Source organism: Musca autumnalis, unplaced genomic scaffold (assembly GCF_047663935.1).
Source record: "Musca autumnalis isolate F117 unplaced genomic scaffold, ASM4766393v1 scaffold_2, whole genome shotgun sequence".
Taxonomy (NCBI): domain Eukaryota; kingdom Metazoa; phylum Arthropoda; class Insecta; order Diptera; family Muscidae; genus Musca; species Musca autumnalis.
The window spans coordinates 51,714,043-51,728,848 of NW_027411755.1; the positions used below are offsets into that span (position 1 = coordinate 51,714,043).

Genomic DNA, 14,806 nt, shown 5'->3' on the forward strand with positions numbered 1-14,806 from the left:
AAAATACGCAATTTTGGCAGGTCCGATCTGGTTTTTCTATATTTTTCAAATATATATTCACCACAAATGTTTTTAAAGCTATTTAAATTGAACTCACAACATCTTCTGTATGAATTTATAAAGAAAAACCATCAATAAGATATTTATATTTTTTAATCACAACGACAATCTGGTTAAAAATTGTAAAATACGGCCCTAAACCCTACACCAAAAACAAGGGCTGCTAAGAATGTTATATGTTGTGGTTACAGATTTGGTTTATTCAGAGACTCATAATGAAATTTCATTTGGAACATTTCTTTCTTTAACAATATTCCCAAAAAGTAAAGGATTTTGCTAGATTTTGATCCAGTATGGAATTATGTAAAATTAACAGTCCAAAATTAAAACATATAATTTCATCCTAATATATATAAATTTGTAATCTAATTTTTTAAGGAAATAGCATACATAGATATATGGTTTATTTTGAAACTCATAGTGAAATATTGTGTAGAATTTTTCATCCTTTGACACTTTTCACCTATAACCAAGTTTTATATTACTTCCATGTATCAACTCGAAAAAAGAAGGAAAAATTTTTCATCAAAAAAATTGGGAAATATTTTCATGTTTTTTCAGCAAAATTGATACTGATATTTTCATGCTATAAAATTTAAATAGACATTTCATTTCTTTGGTGACCCATAGTGAAATTTGATGAAGAATATTTTTGTCTCTGACATCATCTCTCTAAAATTATGATTTGTGGGACAATTTTGAATAAACTCAGATGAAGTCCGACTTTAACCCTAAAACGTGTTTTTCATTTTTAGAGATTCCTGGCGATTAGACAAGAGTTGCAGATTTGGTGTATTCTGAGACCTATAGTAAAATTTTATTGCGAACAATTTTGTAGAATATTTGGATTTGATGCGATCACATTTTTAAGGAGTTTTTGAAAGATTTCCAAAAAATAGACAAAAAAGACCCCTTTGATGAACCGCATGAGGGTTAAAATTTTTATCATAAATATTCCCCACACCCTTCTGAGTAAAGTTGCCAAAGACACTATATACCTAAAATGCAAGGATTCCAAGATATCTTAATTCGAATATTTCGAAGAAATTAAAAATGGGCGGAACTTGCCCGCCTATTTTGGTTACTTTCCGACGTAAACTTTAAAAACGCCGATACACGTGTCTCATATTTTTAGCTTTACTTTCATAATCTACTCGATTTTCCTTGTAATTTTTTTTTGTTGTCGCACAGTGTAATTTGTTCCATGTATTGAACAAACATATCCACGTACACCACGAAAACGCGACAAAATCGATTAGTTGTCAATGAGAGCCGTACCTAAAATTTTCTGAGCGACTTTTTGGCAGAACATTTCGAAGCTGAGAAACGTCATCTTGTGGTACTTTTACAGCGGCTCTTAAAATAAAGGACGAAGAGGACATTGAAGGAAGAGAGTTAGAAGGTCGAAGTGCTCTACGAAAATAATCCTCATTCGATTTAACTGAAGACGTGTCATCTCAAAAATAAGCTAAAGCAACAGTGAACAAAGATTTAACGCTAATTCCTGATGGCTTACAGGGTGCCTATCAAAAACTTCATCACGCCATAACGCGGAAGTTCGACTCACGGCGGATCTGTCCTTCGGGGTTCTTAATATACTCACCAAGGTCTTTCTTCCCCAAGATAAATTTTCCCGGCCCCCCAGACTTTCACCTTCATTTAGTTGCACAGTGTTATGGGAAAATATAGAGAGATCGCGCGATTACTATTTAAGAAAATAAAAAGTTTTTGAGCAAATACTGTCTGAAAAGGGAATTGTGCTTCAGGCGAAAGTATTTTTGAAAAAAAAATTGCGCGATTTTCTTAACCAATATTTTCACAATTAATATTTTCTTACTACTGCAAATTAATAAAAACATTATATTTACATATGTATGTGTCTGTATTGAAAAATGTAAATAATTATCATGTATAAAAATGTCTTCGTCGAATACCGTAGTATGGTAGAACTTCTCCGAACTACTACTTACATAATTTCGTTTTTAAATAATTTTATGAAATCAGGAGGATTTTGTGGACACTTAGGCATTGGTTGACACTTAGGCCTTCCCAAATGTGTAATTCCACTTACATTCTAACTTCTACTCTAAAATATATAACAATTTGTGTAATTATAAATTTCAAAATTAAGCAAAGAAATAATTTTGAAATTATGAAAAAAATCTTTGGGAGTTATGTCCGGCACCTGACATCCCATATATGCTCTTTTAACGGATTTTGCTACGTTTTCCTTCAATGGGTAAAAAACCTCGTCGTCAATACAAAGGGATTATTCTGTTTTTCCAAGCCATAAGCCTTAACATGGAGGAAGAGCTTAGTACTTTCTTATGTGAATGTCTCCGCTTCTAACATGGTATTCCTTTACATTGATGCAAAGTTGGTTGACAAACCACGGAGATATGGCAATCCCAATCCCATTTTTCCATTTTTTGTCACGCTACAGGTCTCAATTTTGTTCAGATCTTAACTGGCGTATATCACACCATTGGTTGGGTGCATTTCAACAAAAGTGAGCGATATTAATGAGGACATTCTGAGCTTTAACTGTATTAAAATTACGTTACCAAAAGTGATAAAATACTTGAAATATAGAAAAAAAACGCTCAGATATTCCAATTTCTAATTTTTGGGATTTTATTTCTTATGCGGATATATCTGCTTCTGTTGGACAGATTTCAAGGGAAGTGATTGATAGTGAAACTAGAACATCTGAGATTTAAATTAATACCAAATGTGTTGGCATTGATGGTAAAATATCAGAATTATTGCAAAATGCGCTAAGCTATCTCAATTTTTATATTTTGAAGTATTTATTTTAATGACAAATACCTCTGCTTCTCTTCTGCTTCCCTTCTGCAAAGCGTTTAATCAATACCAAGTACATTGTCGACAGTAGTAAAATAATAAATTATTATTTACTTTGGTTCAATTAGCCCAACGTCATCTGTTATAAAAGCCAGAATGGATGAAAACTTTAGTCCTGCCTAAACTAAATGTTTACCCGTGAAAGGCCTATGTTCAGGGGTAGTGATGTGGGGTATCATATAGTCGGCCTCGTCCCGAAAATAGCCTTTGCTTACTTTTTTTATATAATTTCTCGGAAATTCCACTAATGTCATCTTTATAGAGTTTTTAAGATCTACAAAATAAATAAATGTGTTTTCTTCTACATATTCGTAATTCCACCTCTCTGTTAACTCTTCCATAAAATCACTTATACAAACTTATTAAACACACTCAAAGATATAATATTTCAAAATCACTAAGCATGAAATCACATAGCACTTTTGTGAAGAACAATAAAACACCTAAAAACTCAACCATCCACTGTACAATGTACCATTTACACCTTTTGTATAAGATAACCCATGTCATACAGAAGCAACAGCAACCTGTATATGGCTAAAGAATAATTCCTGTCATCATGGACATGGATTCCATTAAGATCCAATCACAAATATACAATGGAATGCAATACAATACATTGTCAGATGACTAAACGAGTGGCTTGAATATGTGTGAAAGTGTATGTGTGTTTAGTGACAGAATGCTGAATGGGTTATTCAGGTGATGTGACAAACACTGTTGCTTCTGTTTACTATTTCCATTATTTGAAACTACTCCGAAGTGATGACAAAATCAATGCTATGAAGCAAACGACAAATCTTAACACATCACAAGTCAAGGCAAAAAAACAAAAGCAAAAAACGGATATAATAATGTGTCATTTAATATCCATTGAAAATGTCATTTGAAGCAAATAACAAGTCATTTGTTTTATTTTTATAAAGGAATAAAAACAACAGTGGCACAATCCGTAAAACAAAAGGCATTCGACAAATACCAAATGGGACAATACAACAATGACAATAGCTTCCAATGGCATGAAGAGAAAAAGCTGAAAAAGTAGAATCTGAAACAAATAGCCACTCACTAGCATCATGTCAATACCATAGTACACACACATACCTTCACATTTATATCACAATAACAAATAGCTATATTTGTTATTTTGTAAAAGAAAAATAACATCAACATTCCATCCATTTCCCAAACATTGGGGAATTGAATACACCTCTACAATAATTTGAGGGCAGCACACACACAGAAGGAAAACCAGCAGTTATCAATTTGTTGTAGCATCGTTTTTTACTTTTTCTTTTTATAAAAAGACAGATTCTCTTTTGTAAAGATAAAGCCAGCAATCGACAAATAATCGTACAACAACAACATTTGCCATATTAGGGAGACAAATGATTTACCAAATGAGTCCCCGGATGATTTTGATGGTGTATAACAATTCAATTTGATTTGTTATTTTTTAGGGGAAGATGTCGTATTTAGTTGGTCACTTAGTTTGCAACGTTGCCATGGAGATTTACATTTCGGAACTGCTAATGGACAGAAGTGAATTTTCGAGATATTATAAGTAATATGCATAAGGTGTTGCTCCTGCTACATATGTCACTATTCAATGCATTGCTAAGAATAGCAAATTAATTAATTTATATTCTTTCTTTGGTATTTGAGTTTTTGTTAATTTTTTGGTAGGTAAATTAATTATAAAACTCCTAAACCTGCTAGGTCCTACATCCGTAATCTTTACTTACATTTTATACTTCAGTTTATTATAATAATTCTTTCCTTTAGAGATCTTTGGCTGAGTGTCAACAGATGTATAGGTCTGTGTTTCGTATAAATATTGACTTGTTACGAATCAAATAACGAGACGCAGATAATTCAGCGGAATGCTGATCGGTTTCTGAATAACTGAATGAGTGTCCATTATCCCTGAATCCCTGAAGAGTGTCTTTAACGTTCCTAAAACATATAATACTATGTAAAGCAATGGTAAAGTTACGCACGAACACCTCAAATTTCGTCGGTCTCAGTTGATGTTTTATGGGCGATGATCAGCGAATATGTTTCTGGAATATCCTGAATCTTTATAGAGAGGGTGCAGTTAAGGTATTGGGCTTACATACAAAGCAGAAGAGTGTGAATTATCCCTGGATCCGCTGAGAGAGTTTTTAACGCTCCTTAAGCATTCAATGCTATGTTAACCAACCGAAAAGTTAAACGACAAGGGTTTACGCGCGGACTCCTTAAATTTCGTCTATCTCTGGAATATCCTGAATCTTTATAGAGAGAATGCAGTTTAGATACTGGGGTATATACATTCAAATCAGAACGCCGATATTACTTTTTGATTACCTTTATGTTTTGTTGTGCTGATGCTGCTCATCAGCTAAACATTTCAGCATAGTTTCATTTTTTTTTTTTTTTGACTAACGGTTCCAGAGGTATCGCGATTTCAAAGAAATATTCAAATTTTTTTAATATTGGTCCAAATAGGAAAAATTTTCTTTTGTATTCTTTTATTTTTTATCAACTGTCTAATAAAAAATAGAAAAAATTGCCCAGTGGGCTTGGATGCAATTTTCGCGATTTAAAAGTTAAAATTAATTTCTACCAATGATTGTACTTTTCGATTTTCTTGAAAATTTGTTGTCATTGAACTACGATTAATTACAAAATTCAAAGACATAAATACAACAAGATAAGACATTTTTTTTGCTATCATTCTTCAGTGAATGGCTTTTGAATTTAACATAATGTTATATTACGATATATTTTCATTTACACATTTTTACGTATTTAACCGAATTTACCGATCCAATTGACATATAATTATCCTTGAATAGATCCTTGAATTCATGCATTTCGTTTCTGATACCATTACATGAAATGCTCCTCCTTGGTTGCGATTTTGAATTAACAGCAACCGGTTAAGGGTAATGTTTCTATACAAAGTTTCGTAAACATTTTTTTTGTTGCATGCATTTTGTCAGGTCTTAGTTGTATTTATGTCTTTGCAAAATTTTTAAATCCTATTTGATAATTTGTTTCGAATAATTACAATTTTTTTGTATTTCCTCCACCATAATATGGAGGGTATAATTAAATTTGTCATTCCGTTTGTAACACATCGAAATATTCATCGGAGACCCTATAAAGTATATATATTCTTGATCAAGGTAAAATTCTAAGTCGATATAACCATGTCCGTCCGTCCGTCTGTTGAAATCAAGATATCGCAGTTTTTAAGATAGAGCTTTGTAGTTTGGTATGGAAGTTCTATTACTCCTAGAATGTTTGGTATTGCAAATGGGCTATATCGGTCCACGTTTTGATATAGCCCCCATAGAACGGTACCACCCGATTTTCGGTATTTTGAAATTTGGTACTTAGTCTTCGTTAGTGGTATAAAACTCTCCCCAAGAAATTTGTCCGTACAGGTCCATGTCTTAATATAGCCCCCATAGAGCGGTACCTCCCGAATTTCGTTATTTTGAAAGTTATCCACACTGTTTTACCGAAATTGCTGAAATTTGGAATTTAGTCATCTTCATAAACGAAGGGAAATTGTTCCATTTTACTTTAATACAACTCGTGATGGAGGGTACAACAAGTTCGGCCCGGCCGAACTTAATGCCGTCCTTACTTGGTTTTGTTGTTTTATTTAAGAATTTGTCCAAAAATTTAAAATTCTAAAAAAGAGATTAATTCTATTTTTACAAAATTCGACTTTCTCAAATCGCGATATCCACTGTAACGACCCACCCTAACTGGTCCTATTTCCGGAGGAAATGGCTACCTCCTCGCCCCAAGCATGCTCAGTCATGGGGGATAATAGCATTCGGGTTCGTATACATAAAGTAAAAATAAAATAAGTTAGCTCTAAGAAAAAATTAAATTGGAGAGAAGTAAGAAAATGAGTAAGAGGAGTGATGTAAGAAAGTCGTGGTCTGAGGTAGCAGTCAGCCAATAGCGGTTCTACCGCCCACCCAACCATTCTAAAGAAGTTCATAACTTTTTAGACCCAATTATATCAATCCTTTATGGATACCCTTGCATCTTTCGTGAGATAAAATGAATCTGTTTAGTAAGTATTCATTATCAATTATATTTTCAACAATAAAAATAACAAAAGGTAAGTAGCAGAAGTTTTAACAAGTATCTTGATCGAGTAGATAGAATGATTAACAGATGGAACATTGATTGGAATCAAGAGAAGATTTTTATTTTGATTCTATAGAGCTAGCAACAACAAAAAACTATACGAGTATTAATTGTAAAATTTATAAAAAGTTTAATGAAAAGGATTATTCTATGGGTATTACTTGATTTTCTGGCCAGTGGTCATAATTCGACAAAAATAATAAGGTAATAACGTGTCTTACAGGGTGTACGAGCAAATGCAATGTGAATATATAGATGGATTTATAACGTCGACTTACTAATAAATGTCACCGTTGTCATCAGGCCTGAGGAAAATAGTTGTTTGGTCGAAATTGCTGTAGGGAAATGTTAATATTCAAATTGCATCACCCGTTTAGATTAAATTCAAGTATTTGCGGTAAAACAAAAGTAAAACTGTATGATGATTTTTATCGTGTAATGAAAGTTCTCCATTTAAAGATTTATGTTCGCAGTTTCCAATATTTGCCTCGAAGGGCAGAGGATGATATGACAAAAAGGATGTTACGGATATCCAATTTAAATCAGATTGCTTTTCTTATACAGCTTTTAGTTCGGTATAGTCCTGGGGCAGGATTTTTTTGATATGTCCTAGCTTCAGAATATTATTTACTTAGCTGACCCATTACAGAACATTTGTTCCATAGACAGAACAAAGAAAAGATCTCCAATTCTCTCTGTTTAGTGCTTCGCTTTCTGGAATAACGTATGGTCCAATTATTTCGTTGACCATGGGCTTTAGTCGTTCGCACAATATCCCTGACACTATCTTGTAGGTGATAGGAGAAGACTTATGCCCTTATAGTTGGAGCATAAAGTCTTATCTCATTTCTAATGGACTGGACACAGGATGCTCAGGTTCCAATCGTCGGGTACGCATTCTTCCAGCTAACTAGCTAATGCAGCGTGTCGCATCCGGTTTTAAACAGCTCGGCTGGTAGGCCATCAGCTCTTGCTGCCTTATTATTCTCTAGCCGGTTTATTGCTGTCTTTAGCTCATCTTGGCCGGGTGGTATACATGCAATACCATCTTCTGGGATTGGATCTGTGGTATCTTCGTCAACTTCGCTACTATTGGATACCAACAGTTTGGAAAAATGCTCTTTCCATATCCTTAGCACACTATCTGTATCTGTTACTAGCTTCAGGATATTAGGAATGTTAATATTTAAATAGTTGTATGGAAGCCAAAATCGCAAAATCAATTAGTTCAAATTATTAAACATTCACAAATTATTAAACAGGAGTCCCATTCAAAGGATATTAAAATTGCCAATCCTTAGAAAACGATTTGAATATAAGGTATTTTTCTCAGGGGATTTTTAAAATTTCCTTTAAATAAATATTTTTTTTCTTTAATATTTATTTTATGTGTTCTTTTCAGGGCGAAAACCAAAAATCGGATAATCAGGGATTTTGTTTTTTTTTTTTTTTGAAAAGTCTATTTTAAATTTCTTTTATTTCCTTAGAGGCCACTCGATGAGATTATGTAAAATGTACAAGGTGGAATATCAGGTAGAATAATTAAAGGAAGTAAAATAGACATATGTATGTACTGGACAGCAATGACGACTTGCGCCAACGAAATTCACTCTGGAGCCGTTAGTCAAAAAAAAAAATCTGAAGATACACTGAAATGTATAAAAGAAATCAAAAACCACTTTTTAAAATGGTGTCCGATTTCTCTCAGAAATCTCCATATATTCTAAATCAGAATAAATATGTCAAAATACCTACGTCCGTCCGTCCGCATGTTTAAATCAAGATGCAGCTCGCAATATTTAAGACAGAGCCTTATAATTTGGTACAAAGGTGTATATTACTCCTAGAATATGTGGTATTGAAAATGGTTAACGTTTTGATATAGTACGCATATAGCTGTACCGCTCGATTTTCTGTATACCCCTCATTATCGCACGGTAATTTATGAAATTTGAGATTTAATCTTCTTTTAGGCTACAAAACTTTTCCCCAGAAAATTTGCAATACTCGTCCCCGTTTTGATATAGTTCCCACAGAACGGTATTGCACGATTTTCGGTGTTTTCAAGGTTTTAGCCTCCTTATTACACCAAAATGACAGAAATTTCGTATTTAACTTTCCCCATTGTTAGATAGTATTAATGACTTTGGAGTTTTACTCGGTCACACTTACTTATTGGAAGGTCCCTAGAGGCACTGGATAGATTTAGTGGTTGTAAATTCCAAATGAAACACAAACCATTCCATCATTTTCATAAAGCGACCGTTTATAACAGCAATACAAAGTGGACAAAGTGTGTATTTAATTCGTCATTGCCAACTTCCAATGCACAATTTCCACTTGTTCCTTATTGCCTTATTTTACCATTGATTTGGAATGTGATATTGATTTTTTGCTTCTTATGTCCACTTATGTGCGATCAAATAAACTAAATAAACTCATTTATTTTAAAGTGTTTGCCGAGGATAGTGATAAACGGTGTTGTGTATTTTGTATCTGGACATCTAATCAAGGCAGCAGAAAAAACGAAACCCTTATCTCTACTTATGTGATGAAAATAGTGAATTAGAAGTGGGATATGATATGGCAGAAAAGAAATGAAAGAGGAAAAACAATCGTCAAGATTGATGATATTTTGTAAATGGTTTTTCCTCTTCAAGGATTTTCGGTGGAGTGTAGAAAAGACAAAGACAATGGTCAATAGCACACAAAAAGAAAACCTTAGACATTTTTTTGAGGCAAAAACATTTGCAGAACAAAATAACCGAAAGATGAAGAACAGGAAAAAAGTGTGGGTTATTTTTTATAACAATTGGCTTAGAGCTGTAAATAGAGTTGTAAAGCTTTTTAGGGAATATCTAAAAGGAATTCCTTAAATTATGTGCGGTGACAGTGGATTAGACTATTTGGTAAACAGCTGTGGAAACTTAGTTCAGTTATTGCCAAACTTAACTTTTATTCTAACTTATGGCTTTATTATGATATGATTCAAATCACTAGAGTTTTTTGATAGCGTGTTTTTTGAATTGTTCCTTTGAGTTGTATTGGTAAGTCGTTCAATTGTTCACCTGTGCGACCATTAATAATGTCTTCCAAGAATATCGGATGAAGTGGTATTAATAGTACTAAGACAAAAAATGAATTTGTCAAGTCGTACAATTTAACACATTGCATTGTGGTGGCACTTACATGGGAAGGTGTGACAAAAAAACTTCTAAATATTATATCGAACTGAAATTGTTCTCAATGTGTCATAGTGACCTAAAAACACTCTAAGTAAAATATTGGTGTCCTAGGTCCAAAATTTCGCGTGGTTGCCATGCAATGATTTATTCTGAATAGAAATATTTTACTGTTACCAATATATTTTTCAACCGAATTTGCTGTAATTCGGTACCAAGAATTTTTAATGCATAGCAAACCTCCCTCCGAAATGTTGTCAGTATTGGTCCATTTTTTGGTATACGCCCTATATGATTTTTATATCGATTTATTTAGGCAGATGTCAACCAAATATTCTAAGCGAATATGTACTTATAATGAACTCAGACTTAAGAACACAATCTTATAAAGAAATGTCATATCGGTCCACTTTTGACCACAGCCTCCATATAGGGTTACCATCCTTTCTCGGTACTTTAAAAGATTTAACCACATTTGTCGCAGAATTACTTGTAATAAAGTATTTTTGGTTCTCAGTACAGAAAAAATCTCCACTTTTTAGCGTGGTTCAATGTTAGGGTGTCCCAAAAATGAAATAAGTTAATTGTTAAATTGAATACCCCCAATTTTTGTCTTTCGCGAGTTTTCATTACAGCTCTTAGGTATCGCTAATGGCACAAAAAAACATTATATTGAAACTAAATGTGAGCATGGATAGTAATATTACTTAAAAATATTCCAAAAAAAAATATAAAATCAGCAACTAAAAAAGAAAGTTAAACTGTTGGCCATAACTGCCGAAACCGCAAATTTCTGCAAAAAGTCTACACAGTTTTGAAATCAACAGGCGCTAAGCTTCAATTTGGTACTAGTGGCCATTCTTGCGAATTTTTGAAAAATAACTTAAACTTTAAGGAAATCCATACATCTATATTAAATATTTTCATTTTGACCAATATTATAACCAAAATATATGACAAACCTTGCAATTTAGAAGAATTTTCATTACTAGAAACATTAAGCTAAGGTAATTTACTAAATGATTCAACTTAAGTTAAGGCGTTAATAACAGTCCTTTGTTTCATAAGTTAGCTTAGAATATAACCATTTTTTCTTATTTTTAAATAAAATTTTTTCTTCAAAATTAGTCAAGTTTGTGAGGCTTTTTCTCCTTAAGAACCGCGAAAAATGGAAAAAATAAGTTGAGTTTAGAAAAATTCCGAATGTTTTGAAGCAATTCGCATTTTTACATTTTTAAAACGATATCATGATTTTTTTGATTTTTGTGGTTGGGCGCATCCAATGTGCATTGGAACACTTAAACATACAATTTTTCAATATAATCTCCTTAGGGCATACAGCTTGAGTAATAATTAAATTAATTAAAAATCTCACAAATCATGACCTTCGCCCCTAAAATAGCAAAAACTTACAAATAGAAAACAAGTAAAAACGGCGTTAATTTCGGCCGTGCCGAACTTGTTATACCTTCCACCACAAGTTGTATTTCGTGTATGAGGAAGACTTAATACTAAATTTCAGCAATTTCGGTAAAACAATGTGAGGCACCATTCTATGGGGGCTTTTTTAAAAACGTCGATCTATACCGAAAAATTTCTACGTTTTTAGGCTCAAAGAAGACTAAATACCAAATTTACTATATTTCGGTAAGAAAATGTAGCTAAAATTTAAAAAATACCGAAAATCAAGAAGTTCGCTTCTATGGGGATACTATGATAATACTCTTCTGGAATATCTTATAACTCTGGGAAGACGAAATGACGAATTTCAGCCATTTCGGTTGGATATTGACGTCACAATCTTCAGTAATACGAAAATCGGGAGGTACCGTTATATGGGGGCTATATCGAAACGTGGACCTATACCGACGAATTTTAGTCAGAAATGGGGCAATATGAAAGCGTGGACCTGTACAGACATATTTCTGGCGAACAGTTTTATATCACATTGAAGACTAAATACCAAATTTCAGCCATTTTGGTGGAATATTGAAGACACAACCTTCAAAATACGGAAAATCGGGAGGTACTTTTCCATGAGGGCTATATGAAGGCGTGGACCTATACGAACAAATTTAAAGGGGAAGTTTGAGTACCCCCAACGAAGTCTAAATACCAAATTTCTGCCATTTCGGTGTGATAATGTAGTTAAAACCTTCAAAATACCGAAAATCGGGAGGTACCGTTCTATGGGGGCTATATGAAGGTGTGGACCGATACCGACAAAATTTTGGGGGAATGTTTTATACCCCTAAAGAAGACTACGTAACAAATTTCAGTCATTTTGGTACGATAATGAAGCTGAAACCTTCAAAATACCGAAAATCGGGAGGTACCGTTCTATGGGGGCTATATGAAGGTGTGGGCCGATAACGGTGTTTTTTAAGATTGTGATTAAGAATTATCCAATAAAAAAGCGTGAAATTTGATCTGACCGATTCTAAATTGGTTCCGAATATTTTATGATGGAGGCATATTCCGACAATTTACGAAAACGTAATTGATGCAATTTATATATAAAAGCGGTTACATAACGGAACTACTGCCTAATATATAAGTGGGTTTCTTTTATACTATAAAAAAGTGCGTATTCGAAAGGTATCATTAAATGGGGGATATATCAGAACGTCGATCTATACCTACAAATTTCTGGCGGAAAGTTTTTAGACTCAAAGAAGAGTAAGTACCAAAATTTCCGATATTTCGGTAAAACCTTAAAAATACCGAAAATCAAGAGGTAAACTTCTATGGGGTATATAGGAACCCGAGGATCTATACTGATAATTCTCATCTGGAATATTTTATAACACCACCACCATTACTTGCCAAAGTTTGAAACCAGGACATTCTCGATACCAAACAAGGTACCTTATGTTATACTAATTTTCGTATATTTTAGAAATATTAATACATCCTGCCAACATCGCTGGCTTTGTCATGAACAAAATGATTAAAGCGTTTTTCTTACATATCGATTACATTTACTGGAGAATAACAATGGATACCGGGATAAAATCTTTCTACAAATAAAAAATAAAACAACAACAACCATGACAAGAAACAAACCGGAAAGCAACAGTGATGGCTGGTTTGTCCGATGGATGTAGCATAAACTCATTCATATGTATGAAAAGCAACAACGAAGAGGTTGTGTTTGTTACTCACCCGCATACATTCAATGTGTCATATGCAGGTCTGAAAAAAACAGAAAAAAACGGACCATCATCAGAATGACAATAGCCGTCATTCATCTTATGGTATTGCATCATATACATGAAACCTTAAGGAGTTCCCATCATACCAATGTTGGCAAGCAACTCACACCTTCCACATCAACCATACTAATTGACCTATTCCATTGGACATATACCTGGACAGGAAGTATGGGATAAATGTATGTGTAAAGAGGAGCAAAAAAGCGCAGACCAGCGGGGATCGAATGCAATGGCATCAGTTCTTATGTTGTTCAATATCTTTTTCACATTGTGTGTATGTGTATCGTTTAAGGATTTAACTTTCGGAACATATGGGTTGCTTGCAGATGATGTAGGAGTATATGTGTGATTAAAGACATACATGTACTGCCTTATGTTGATTTATGTGAGTTCATGTGTTACAGGTATGTATCTGTGTGTAAATACCCATGAACGTTTATTAGTCTACCTTTTTCGTCTACCTCTTCTTCTTGCTCGTATAACCATACACTTTGACATCAATTCAGTGCTACACTATTCCAAATCGTTTCGCTTTAAGGAAAATGGAAAGGGGACTACTCTTAAAGGTGAAGAAAAAATTGTTTACAAAACATCGAAAGAAATATTTTAGCCAAACAGAGAAAAGAGATAACACTCCATCATCCCGGAGGTAGTTCAATGTAATTGATGCCAGAGGAGGGATAGCATTGTTGTTATGTTTCGAAATATGACATAAAAAAGCAAAACATTTAACGAATGAAGAATTTACTTTTGAATGATTTAAAATGTTGGAAACTATTGAAGCTAAAAGATAAGCAAAGTTGTAGGCTTGATGTGTCGGAGGTTGTTGTTGGTGTAGCAGCATATGATATGTTTGTAAGTTTCCAGCAAAATGGAAGTGGATTCCATGGGATGCCATGATTTCACTGGATCTTTTGCATTGGTTCAAATGAAGTCGTGAAAAATCCGATCTTTTCATCAGCATCTGAAATCATTCAAAGGAAGTCGTGAAAGATCCGATTTTTTCATTAGCATTTGAACCCTTTCCATCGATCCAATAGAGATGAATTTTGTGTTTTTATTTATAACATGTATATATTCTTTTATTTATCTATATGCATATATTGAAAGCTATATAAGATTTATTATGCTAGGAAGTCCCAATCATTGAGCTAAAATTGAGTCGGACTGCACACTTTGGTATAATAAAAGTGTTCTTGTATGTTTTAGAGAACCCTGGTCTACAGAACCTTAAAATCAAGTGGATTTGTAGATCCCTACAAAACTAAAAGTATACATTTTCAAAATGTTGTAAAATAAAATTACGTACTTCTTCTTCTTTATTTG

General features: G+C 33.4%; 1 protein-coding gene across 1 annotated transcript in view; it reads right to left on the minus strand.

Annotated features, from left to right (window-relative positions):
- LOC141392783 (uncharacterized) overlaps positions 1-14,806 on the minus strand; it is a 384,189-nt gene that overhangs the window by 231,583 nt on the left and 137,800 nt on the right. The window lies entirely within an intron of this gene.